We start from the raw sequence: 12,592 nt of genomic DNA, 5'->3' as shown, positions 1-12,592 counted from the left end.
CCAAAATAAGCATTTTCCTTGGTTTTTGCACAATAACTTTACTAGTATAAGTTAATAGAAATCTATGAACTTTTATCACAAGGTTTATGACCACAAAAGGAAGGCTGGGATTGATTTTGGGAGTTTTTGTCCCAACGAATTAGGGGTCAAAAGGGTCCAAAATCAAACTTTGTTTGAATTCATCAAAAAATTGAATAATTGGGGTTCTTTGTTATACCGAATCTAACCGTATATTTAGATTATTAATTTTTGGTTCCGTTTTCAAATTGGTCTACATTAAGGTCTAAAGGGTCCAAAATTAAATTTTAAACTTAGTTTGATTTTAACAAAAATTGAATTCTTGGGGTTCTTTGATATGCTGAATCTAAACATGTACTTAGATTTTTTTTATTATGGGCCCAGTTTTCAAGTTGGTCCAAATCGGGGTCCAAAATTAAACTTTGTTTGATTTTAACAAAAATTCATTATATGGGGTTCTTCAATATGCTGAATCTAACCATGTATTTAGATTTTTAATATTTAGGACCAGTTATCAAATTGGTCCACATTGAGGTCTAAAGGGTCAAAAATTGAACTTTATTTGATTTCATCAAAAATTGAATTCTTGTGGTTCTTTGATATGATGAATCTAACCATGTATTTAGATTTTGGATATTGGAATACCACAAAGGGATGGTAAGAATTGTCTTTGGGAGTTATGGCTCAAACCGTTAAGGAATAAGGTCCAGATAATGGTTTCCAGGTTAATGGACAATTACTTAAGTACAAATTAAACATAATTTAAAAGCAGTGTAAGGTTGGTAATTGAAACTCATTTTAATAGCTCACCTAAGCTGCTCTAAATTTATGTATTTTGGAAATTTGCCAAAAACTTTGTTATTTATAAATTCCATTGGAAATTTGCCAAAAACTTTGTTATTTATAAATTCCATTGGAAAATTGCCAAAAACTTTGTTGTTTGTAAATTCCATTAGAAATTTGCCAAAAACTTTGTTGTTTATAAATTCCATTGGAAATTTGCAAAAAAAATTTAGTTTAATGAACTTCACTGGAAATTTGCCAATATAAAATGTTGCATTGGAGTTATCTTTCTTTGTCCAGAATAGTAGTTAAATCAACTTAAATCATGACTGTATGACATTTTATATTTTATGATGTATTTAAATGAGTAGTTTTTGTTGAAAACTCCATTAGAAATTTGAATTGAGATCATTTTTGGAATAAGGGAAAGGGGGAGGGGGGGGGGGGGGTAGTGGGGTTCAATTTTTCTTATTTCAGATTTCAGAAATGAAAAACAAAATTTCTTCAAATATCAAACGATTAATATTCAACAGCATAGTGAATTGCTCAAAAGCAAAAAAAAACATTTTAAATTCATTAGACCACATTCACTCTGTGTCAGGAACCTATGCTGTGTCAACTATTTAATCACAATCCAAATTAAGAGCTGTATCCAGTTTGAATGTTGTGTCCATACTAGCCCCAACCGTTCAGGGTTCGACCTCTGCGGTCGTATAAAGCTGCGCCCTGCGGAGCATCTGGTTTAAGTCCAATGTTGCATTTTTTTTTCAAGATGTTTATTTATGACTTACAATTTCTTTCATCTACTTCATTTCAACATCGATGGCTAGTTGTTTCATTGGCTATCATACTGCATCTCCTCATTTATATATAGCTAAACAAAAGTTATGTCATTCAAAATAAATTGCTAATATATTAAAAGTCAGAATATTAATTTTTGGAATTTTTCAAAGGCAGTTTTCTTTGTGTTTCTAAAGATATGCTAACAGCTTGAAATACTTTTGAAAAACAATGTGTGTTTATTTTTATTTTTTTAAATTAAATTATTTGGGGTCACATTAGTCAAAAGTTGCTTATTCTGTCATAATAACTTCCAGCAAGGAATGATATGCAGCCAAATGTCATTGGTGTAATGATAAATATACTGTAATGCTTGAGTTAGCTCCCCTTGAACATAACAATAAACATACATAACAAAACCTCATGAATATCCTTGGTTTTGACAGTACTATAACTGTAATACTATTTGAGTTCTTGCACATATAGTGTTTGGTTTTGTTTGGTTTTATTTTTTAATTATCTCCCTTTACTGTCCATCTACTGTTTTCAATAAATATTATGCGTTACACTTGCTACATTAGTTTGTTTTTCAATCCCATGTTTTATTCCATTAGGTAGACCCATAATTTTCGCACTAAAATCTGGAAAATTTATGTAAAATAATACAGCTATTAAGAGTGAGGCTTGAACTTATTGGATCTGCCCCTGATTTCCTTAAACTATTGTTATCCAAATGAGATATCAAGTTTTAAGAAAAATGATACTTTGCAACTGGAGAATGAATATAAAGGAAAGAATATTACAAGAAAAGCTTAGAACTTGGCAAAATAATTTAGCTACTAATTAAGTGCAGTACACTCAGTTTAAGTAGTAAGACATGGAAGTACTTGATATATAATGTCACTAACATAATGATAATAGTCATATCACAATTAGAATATATTTTTTTATGAGACACTCGTTTTTGTAAATAATTCACTCTATTCTATTTAACCATCTTATTCTTTTGAATCTATTGGATGACCATTTTGATTTTTGTTTTAATTTTAGAATTTTGAAATTTAGAAAATTAGTTTTTCAGTTTTGGATGAGACTATAAGTGCATTATTAAAGTTGCCTTTCTTTGGACCCCTAACATACATAGACAATATCATGTCATTGTCAAGGTTTGCCCTGATAGAATTGTGACCCAACATTTTATTACAGATGTCAATGTTCATGTTATAGTATACATGTATTGTAGGAATTAGGTTGGATTTTATTTATTCTAAGTTCATATAACTTGTAACAGGTATGTGTTCTAAGAATACTATAGTTTGTTTACATTAATTTACTAAATAGAAAAAGAGTATTTGATATGATTGTTGATGAAAAAGGCAATCCACTAAAGGTCATGCTCAAGAGAAGAGATGTAATTAATATTATTTTAAACAGAAACTTCAACAATGATCAATAAGACCCACACTTAATAGTGTTCTGTTTTGATATTTTAGACTATATGTTAGAATATGAAACATTACATAGATTTTTTATGCCCCTGCCTTTGCAGATTGAGCATTTAGTTTTACCCTTGTCTGTCAATACCTATGTTACTGTAAGTTTGGGTGGCATCAGTATTTTACCATTCTAGAGTTATGCCTCTTTACAAATAAAAACTGTGAATTTATCATTTCCATTCTCTATATTTTTAGTTTGCCTTAAACAAATGTTATGAAACTTATGTGCAATGCTTATTACTACAAAACACAGATCAAGTTAGAAATTTTGTGTCCTTACTTTTACTTTCTAGAGTTATGAAGCTTATACACAATGCTTATTTCCATAAAACTCAAATCAAGTACAAATTTGGGTAGTGTCACTTTCACCATTCTAACGTTATGTGATATGCAAGCAGGGGTATCATCTGTGTCACATGGACACATTCCCCATTCATTTATTACATTTTCAGACAAAAATTTAAAAAAAAGAGTGGTTCATGAGGAAATTTTTACGTGACAGATTTATAGCTCAGTATGTTTACACTTATTACACAAATTCTACGAATTGAATGAACCTTTGAAGTGTCTTTATATGAACAGAGCAATATATTTCACTAGTTAAGGGCATTGCAGTTTCAATCATAAATGTTCAAGGCTAACTAAGATGAGGTTCCTCACTTATTTAGAAGGAACAATGGGATGTTCCATTAAAGGTATTAAAGTATAACCTTCCTTGTACAAGACCAGCATGCTGAGCTTGGTTTTCTACATTTGTAACAGTCTGGCTGCACACAAAGACAGTTTCCTTGGCAAAAGACATAAATCTGATTCTGAGCCAACCATTTTTTGCTTGTACTCTATCTAATCATGGTTTAATGAAAAACAACGAATCTTTTGTTTTCTTTGGCAAATGGCATATGTACCCTACAATTTTAAGAACAAAATCTACTAAAGGACCACTCATGCGCTACTCAAGATCTAGAGGAAAATTGTTTTTTTTTTGCTTATCTGTTTTAATCCTTGTAACTTCTCTAGATCAAGAACTCAACAATTTCATGTAAACTCCAAAATAAAAATTAAAAACAAAAATTTCTGAAAGCCCTGGGAATCACCAAAATTTTGAAATACTTGTTGATATTTAGACTGTGACACAATTAGAACCAAGTTGAAATTATCCTTTCATTTGGATAGGCTGATGATTGTCTTTGGCTTGATCAACTTGAGGTGGAACAAATAAGAACTCAAAATGAGCATTTATCTCATTAATAACTCTTCAGTAAAAGAGTATTTGCAACAATTATTTAGGGGGTCTCAAGTGACCCTTTCTGGCTTTTCTCAATGAATCCTATTTTTCAGTTGCAGTCAAATCTCCATCACCTATCAATGCTGAATATCTACATTTTCTATAACGTAGTTTATTGATGTATTATTTATTATTTTTTATTCCCCGTCTTGAAATAATTAGCAATGGACATAGAGTAAATAACAATCAATCATTTCCCTTCTATTCATTCTCTACTTTGCATTCTATTTATTCTCCCATCTTTACCTCTAAATGTTTCCGATAATAGTAACATGTCGACATGCATTACATGATATAACAGTTTTTGTCATGATAGCTGATAAGATTCCTTGAATCAATTCTCGTCTGGTGAAAAAATAATAGCTCGGTATGTGTTAAAAATAATCTTGAGTTACCTCCCTTAAATTGGCTGGACATTAGGATTTTTTTCTGGCATTCTCTGTAATTTATATGAAGTAGCATATTTACCTGACGATATCAGGAATTTGGTATTTAGTCAAATCTTAACCGGAAATTGTGATTCTAAAATTTATTAAATGTAAACAACATGTCGAAATATTTAGGCTTGAAATAAATATATTTTTGGATAATTAAGTTAATGCAAGCACACGAGGTGTATAGTGTCTTATACGATTACAGGTTTGTTATGTTTAACAACCATATAATATCAGTGTGTAAACACGTTAATTATGAGCTTTGAAAGTCAAGTAGTTCGAGCATTTTTCTGAGTAAGTGTTAAAAAATCTCAAACAAATATTCTTTACTGTGGTTAGCATTCATTAGTCGTCAGTATCTATAGGTTAACAACTTGTGGTTATATTGATAATTTAGAATCTTCCTTGAAGGTGGCGCGCGAATTCGCAGCTAAATAACTCGATTGATGTGTCATTTGTATACAAGAGTTATATTTCTTTGAACTATGAGTCTATGTTTAATTTCATAAAGTCAATATGTTGATTGTCTACCTTGAACAAGGTAACTTATAAATATAGTTTTTATACGACCGCAAAATTTGAAAAAAATTTCGTCGTATATTGCTATCACGTTGGCGTCGTCGTCTGCGTCGTCGTCGTCGTCTGCGTCGTCGTCGTCGTCCGAATACTTTTAGTTTTCGCACTCTAACTTCAGTAAAAGTGAATGGAAATCTATGAAATTTTAACACAAGGTTTATGACCACAAAAGGAAGGTTGGTATTGATTTTGGGAGTTTTGGTCCCAACATTTTAGGATTTAGGGGCCAAAAAGGGCCCAAATAAGCTTTTTCTTGGTTTTCGCACTATAACTTTAGTTTAAGTTAATAGAAATCTATGAAATTTTGACACAAGGTTTATGACCACAAAAGAACGGTTGGGATTGATTTTGGGAGTTTTGGTTTCAACAGTTTAGGAATTGGGGGCCAAACAAGGGCCCAAATAAGCATTATTCTTGGTTTTCGCACAATAACTTTAGTTTAAGTTAATAGAAATCAATGACATTTAAACACAATGTTAATGACTACAAAAGGAAGGTTGGTATTGATTTTGGGAGTTTAGATCCCAACAGTTTAGGAATAAGGGGCCAAAAAGGGACCCAAATAAGCATTTTTCTTGGTTTTCGCACCATAACGTTAGTATAAGTAAATAGAAATCTATGAAATTTAAACACAAGGTTTATGACCATAAAAGGAAGGTTGGTATTGATTTTGGGAGTTTTGGTCCCAACAGAATAAGGGGCCCAAAGGGTCCAAAATTAAACTTTGTTTGATTTCATCAAAATTGAATAATTGGGGTTCTTTGATATGCCGAATCTAACTGTCATGACTGTGTATGTAGATTCTTAACTTTTGGTCCCATTTTCAAATTGGTCTACATTAAGGTCCGAAGGGTCCAAAATTAAACTTAGTTTGATTTTGACAAAAAATGAATCAGTTAGGTTCTTTGATATGCTGAATCTAAAAATGTACTTAGATTCTTCATTATTGGCCCAGTTTTCAATTTGGTCCAAATCGGGGTCCAAAATTAAACTTTGTTTGATTTCATCAAAAATTGAATAAATAGGTTCTTTGATATACCAAATCTAACTGTGTATGTAGATTCTTCATTTTTGGTCCTGTCTTCAAATTGGTCTACACTAAAGTCCAAAGGGTCCAAAATTAAACTTAGTCTGATTTTAACAAAAATTGAAATCTTGGGGTTCTTTGATATGCTGAATCCAAAAATGTACTTAGATTTTTTATTATGGGCCCAGTTTTCAAGTTGGTCCAAATCAGGATCTAAAATTATTATATTAAGTATTGTGCAATAGCAAGTCTTTTCAATTGCAAAGTATTACGCAATGGCAAGAAATATCTAATTGCACAATATTGTGAAATAGCAAAAAAAAATTAATTAGAGTTATCTTTCTTTGTCCAGAATAGTAAGCAAGAAATATCTAATTGCAAAATATTGTGCAATAGCAAGATTTTTTTTTAATTGGAGTTATCTTTCTTTGTCCAGAATCAACTTAAATCTTTGTTATATACAATATACAATGTATATTCACTTTTTACTACCAACTGATAATTCAAAATAATCTTTACCATTCAGTGATAACAAGCAGTTTTTTTACATCTTAATATTTTATGATGTATTTAAATGAGTAGTTATTGTTGCAAACTCCATTAGAAATTTTAATTGAGATTAGTTTTGGAATAAGGGAAAGGGGGATGTGATTAAAAAAATTGGGTTCAATTTTTCTCATTTGGAATTTCATAAATAAAAAAGAAAATTTCTTCAAACATTTTTTTGAGAGGATTAATATTCAACAGCATAGTGAATTGCTCTAAGAGAAAACAAAAAAAAATTAAGTTCATTAGAACACATTCATTCTGTGTCAGAAACCTATGCTGTGTCAACTATTTAATCACAATCCAAATTTAGAGCTGAATCCAGCTTGAATGTTGTGTCCATACTTGCCCCAACCGTTCAGGGTTCAACCTCTGCGGTCGTATAAAGCTACGCCCTGCGGAGCATCTGGTTTTTATTGAATTTAAAATCGTTACAAAATCTGTAATGTACTAGATACTCGTATTTTGCATTAGTTTATCAAAGACATTTATGTATATCTATAATTTCTTTTATTTGTTTTGAAATGTTTGAAATTAATATATACCAATATAAAGAATTATTTTGTTATCTTATAAATATTTTTTTGTTATCTGTAAGTAATCATACCGCGTTTATATATAATACGTAAATAATAAGCAAGGTCAAATCTGCCTTCATCATCACGAACATTCTTAGAGCGATGAGACAAATTGCTCTAAATCACAGATCACAGGCACTCGTTACAGAATAAAACTTTCCTTTGCTATACCTTAATATACCATTAAGGTATATAGGGGGGAATATTCTGAAACAAGTATCTATGTCACAGAAAAAGCATCTTCCCAGTATTCATAGTATTCATGAAATTGCTCTTTATTAAAGCCATATCCTGGAAATTATTAAAAAACCCACTTTTTTCCTACTTTTAATTTGGGGTACAATATGCCGGTGAAAAACATTAATTGTGCTGTCAAGAATACACTGTTTCAAGTTGTGGTATGCATCAAAAACTGTCCAACAGCATTAGTCATTCTACTCGTAAAGGCATTTGTTTCTAAGATCGGTATGGTGTATACCATTATGCCAGAACTCAAATGAAGCAGAAAGCTGATGTAACTTATCTGCTTTACTCGATCCCTTAAGACAAATACATGAAAGAAGTGTAATAACGCCTAACACAAACACAAAACAGTACACCATAGCCACCATTTTATTCCAGAAGCTTCTAACTGATGCCGAATGCTAGAGTGTAAAATTGTAATTGGGACCTACCCAAAACAATTAGAACTTTTCTGAAAAAGACTATAAATGAAAACAGAACTATATCATCTTCCTATAATGATTGAATGTTAGGAAAATTGACCAGAGTTATCTTACTTTAATCACAGAGAGGGGAAATCAAACAATTTTTAATTTAAGCCTAATTAACATTAAAAAAATTTCCATTAACAAATAAAGTTACCTTATTGAAATATAAGGACTTTGTTAGCTAAATCTATTAATTTTATTAGATATTATGAAATTTTATGACAATAGAGAAACATGCTATATGTAGGTCAAGGTACGTGTACTTCTGATGAAAGCTAATTACCCATCCAACACCTGTGATTCTGTTGATAGATTCCTACGGTAAACTTCTAAATCGCTACATTTATCTTTTGGCAACAGTTTGCATTTAACATGTTTCTGTGAGTTTTTGTGAGCAGTACATCTTGATAGATGTGTTAACCTTGTATTGGTACTAAAACTGGTCTTTTAAAATAATTTTAATCAGGATGCTTGTTGAAGTAGGTTAGTGTTTAGCTTTAAAATGTGTTTTTTTTTTCTTTGGGTCATTGGAATTATCAAAATTAACATTTAGTTTTGATGCTGTATGCAAATATTTAAAGTAGATTATAATTATTGTTTTGATAGCTTTTTCATCAATTCAAAAAGTAACTCTATGGCAGCCTGTTTATAAATGCATTTTGATATTGCATTATATACATACTTAAAAACTAATAGCTAATGAACCGTGCTGTAATTTAACAGAGTTCTTTAATTTAGATGCATACAAAAATTTAGTCTTGTGGGACATTTGAATATTTCAAATTTTTATATCAGTCAAATTTTCTAGCCTGACACTTTTCAATAAATTATTGCTAAATTTTGTTCAACATCAAGTTTTTTGTGGCGGTCATGTGATATGTTGTTTTTTATAATCTTTTTTTTTATACGACCGCAAAAATTACAAATGTCTTTGGTCGTATATTGGTATGACGTTGGCGTCGTCGTCGTCGTCGTCGTCCGAAGACATTTGTTTTTTGGACTATAACTTTAGTATAAGTATATAGAAGTCTATGAAATTAAACACAAGGTTTAGGACCATAAAAGGAAGGTTGGGATTGATTTTGGGAGTTTTGGTCCCAACGTTGAGTTTAGGAATTAGGGGCCAAAAAGGGCCCAAATAAGCATTTTTCTTGGTTTTCGCGCAATAACTTTAGTATAAGTAACCAGAAATCTATGAAATTTTAACATAAGGTTAATGTCCTCAAAAGGAAGTTTGGGATTGATTTTGGGAGTTTTGGTCCCAACAGTTTAGGAATAAGGGGCCAATAAAAGGTCCCAAATTAGCATTTTTCTTGGTTTTTGCACAATAAATTTAGTATAAGTAAATAGAAATCTATGAAATTTAAACACAAGGTTTATGACCACAAAAGAAAGGTTGGGATTGATTTTGGGAGTTTTGGTCCCAACAGTTTAGGAATTAGGGGCCAAAAAGGGCCCAAATAAGCATTTTTCTTGGTTTTCGCACAATAACTTTAGTATAAGTAAACAGAAATCTATGAAATTTTATCACAAGGTTTATGACCACATAAGGAAGGTTGGGAATGATTTTGGGAGTTTTGGTCCCAACAGTTTAGGAATTAGGGGCCAAAAGGGGCCAAAATAAAACTTTGTTTGATTTCATCAAAAAATGAATTATTCAGGTTCTTTGATATGCCAAATCTAACCGTGTATTTAGATTCTTAATTTTTGGTCCTGTTTTCAAATTGGTCTACATTTAGGTCCAAAGGGTCCAAAATTAAACTTAGTTTGATTTAACAAAAAATGAATTCCTGGGGTTCTTTGATATGCTGAATCTAAACATGTACTTAAATTTTTGATTATGGGCCCAGTTTTAAAGTTGGTCCAAATCGGGGTCCAAAATTAAACTTTGTTTGATTTCAACAAAAATTAAATATATTGGGTTCTTCAATATGCTGAATCTAACCATGTATTTAGATTTTTAATATTATGGCCTGGTTATCAAAGTGGTCCACATTGAGGTCTAAAGGGTCTAAAATTGAACATTATTTGATTTCACCAAAAATTGAATTCTTGGGGTTCTATGATATGCTGAATCTAACCATTATTTAGCTTTTGGATATAGGACCATAATGGGTAAATGTCCAATTTAAAATTTTTAAGTTTTTAAGTTTTAATTTTTTAGACCACATTCATTCTGTGTCAGAAACCTATGTTTTGTCAACTATTTATCCAAATTCAGAGCTGTAAATGTTGTGTCCATACTTGCCCCAACTGTTCAGGGTTCAACTGCGGTCGTATAAAGCTGTGCCCTGCGGAGCATCTGGTTTAAATAAGCAATGTTAAAGTCAGAATTTCTATCCCATCATAGGCAATAGACTCAATTAATAAAATAAAATGGTGAAAATAAATCCCTACCTACCTACCCTATTTTTTCCAAAAATGTTATAGGAACGAACACGCTTATTATTTTATTTGGCCTTATGAGATGTGATGTGTAAAAAAATCTATCATTAAAAAAAAGTTGTCTAGAAAGTCCGTACATTGTTTATATAAAAGTGACGTTGTCTTTTTCCTGTAATTAAATATGACACAACGTATTATTCACTGCGCAGAATAAGTTTATGCTGTCTGCTTATGTTTTTTTTTTGTATAAACATGTACCAAAATGTTATTCATATGGATCACAATTCAGTCTCGCTCCACAACAGGACCACAAATTAACACAGACTTGTAACTGTAACAACAAAATTTGACATAAGCGGATCCAGGGAAATAGGGTTTGGTTGTTGATTATATAGTGTATCACTGAATCATGACTGGAGCGCCCCTCCTTCCTTAAGGTCAGTTAGTGGGCTCCCTTTTTACGACAGACCAAAAGTAATGCTTCAATTGTTTTGTATCGGTTCTAATATTCGACAAAAGGAGCAAGCACCATAGCTAAGAGAGCTTGTGTTTGTATCTTTTATGCTATGCCGAATAAAAAAAAAGTTTTTTTATTTTATTCAATATAAAGTTATCCTAAAATTGAGCGTTTGATCTTTGACTGTTAGTTTATTGTGAAGCAAGAATCTCTTAATAATAACTTAAGATACACGATCGCGCATGTAAGATACCAGTGAGTTCGTTTTTATAAATGCTTATGTGGGTTAACCTCTTATTAATTTTGTCACCAAACGTCTGTCAGTCAGGGGTAGGAATCGTGAAAGTCTTATTATTTTCATTAATTGACAATTTTATAAGGCGATGCTTTTCGTCTCTGTTGCTCATCTCTGATGCCCATTAAAATCATCTCATAAACAAGCAGTAAGGTCAACTGATGTTCTCACTAAGCTTTCAGGACAGTCATTTGTTTTGCATTTACATGATGTATTAAAAAGAATAGTTGAATGATTTACGATTTAATTATTATGTACATGTATAAAACAATGATTAAACAACGACTTTGTTCCAAAATTGAAAAGCATATTACATATATGTATAATATAATGAAACACAATGCTGAAAACTTCTATTCATTTATACTTCCACAAGGTTCTAGATCTACACAAACGATTTTGCTTCATGCTATAAATACAAAATCTATTTTTATATTTCGTACTCCGGGGTTGCTTGACGTACACTGTAACTGGCTTAACTGTTAACTTATGTTCAGCAATTTGTTTTTATCTTACAGGTTTGAACGGAAATGAGTACGAAGCATCCTTCAAGTATCAAAGACAAGATTTGGGTTTTTTTTGTAAAAAAAACCCAACACGGCTGAATATCACATTATATTTATAAATCAGTAAGAAAGGATAAGAATCTACATGTATATTCAATAGATGGTTGAGGCTACGAAGTCTTCGTGAAATATTAACTTGCAACACCATTGCCAAACAATAACAAGTTATAAAAGTAATAAAAAAATTATTTTTTTTAAAAACGTTGACAACCTTAAGCAATGACAACGACGGTTCACAAAAAGAGTTCAAAAGTTTCGTAACGAATTTGCCCGATTAAAACATTTCGGCAAAGAAAGGGTAAGATACCAACAAAATATGCATTCATTTCCTGTCTGTTTTGTGAAGAAGAAAAATACTGATAGTATTTCACTTGTAGAAATGGTTTGTTTATAATATAGGAACATGTTCAAGACTGAAAAGTGATAAATAAAAAATGTTCGGACGACGATAAACCCAAAATGTCTATAAATATGTTAGGGTACTAAGGGTAAATCCGCTATTATAATTTGATTTTGCTTGATAAGGATAAGTTCTCTTTCCACGTAAGTTATTAATTGCGGAACTCGGGGTACAGTTAATTTACAAAAAGTGAAAATAAGGGCAGTCCGAAAGTAGGATTTTGGGAAAAACAGGCCTATGATATTTCGACTTTGAT

At 31.2% G+C, this 12,592-nt stretch overlaps 1 protein-coding gene across 2 annotated transcripts in view; it reads left to right on the top strand.

Moving 5' to 3' along the window:
* LOC139485331 (interferon-induced very large GTPase 1-like) overlaps positions 1-12,592 on the top strand; it is a 42,079-nt gene that overhangs the window by 11,842 nt on the left and 17,645 nt on the right. The window contains exon 2 of one of the 2 annotated variants that reach the window (XR_011655294.1): positions 11,889-12,160. The exons of the other annotated variant lie outside the window; for it this stretch is intronic. The gene's annotated coding sequence lies outside the window, so the exon portion shown is untranslated. Of the gene's footprint in view, positions 1-11,888; positions 12,161-12,592 lie in introns of those variants that run through there. 2 annotated transcript variants of the gene reach the window in all.

This window comes from Mytilus edulis, chromosome 8 (assembly GCF_963676685.1).
Source record: "Mytilus edulis chromosome 8, xbMytEdul2.2, whole genome shotgun sequence".
Classification (NCBI taxonomy): domain Eukaryota; kingdom Metazoa; phylum Mollusca; class Bivalvia; order Mytilida; family Mytilidae; genus Mytilus; species Mytilus edulis.
Note: the sequence above shows the minus strand (reverse complement) of the source record. Positions and strands in the feature narration are given on the sequence as shown.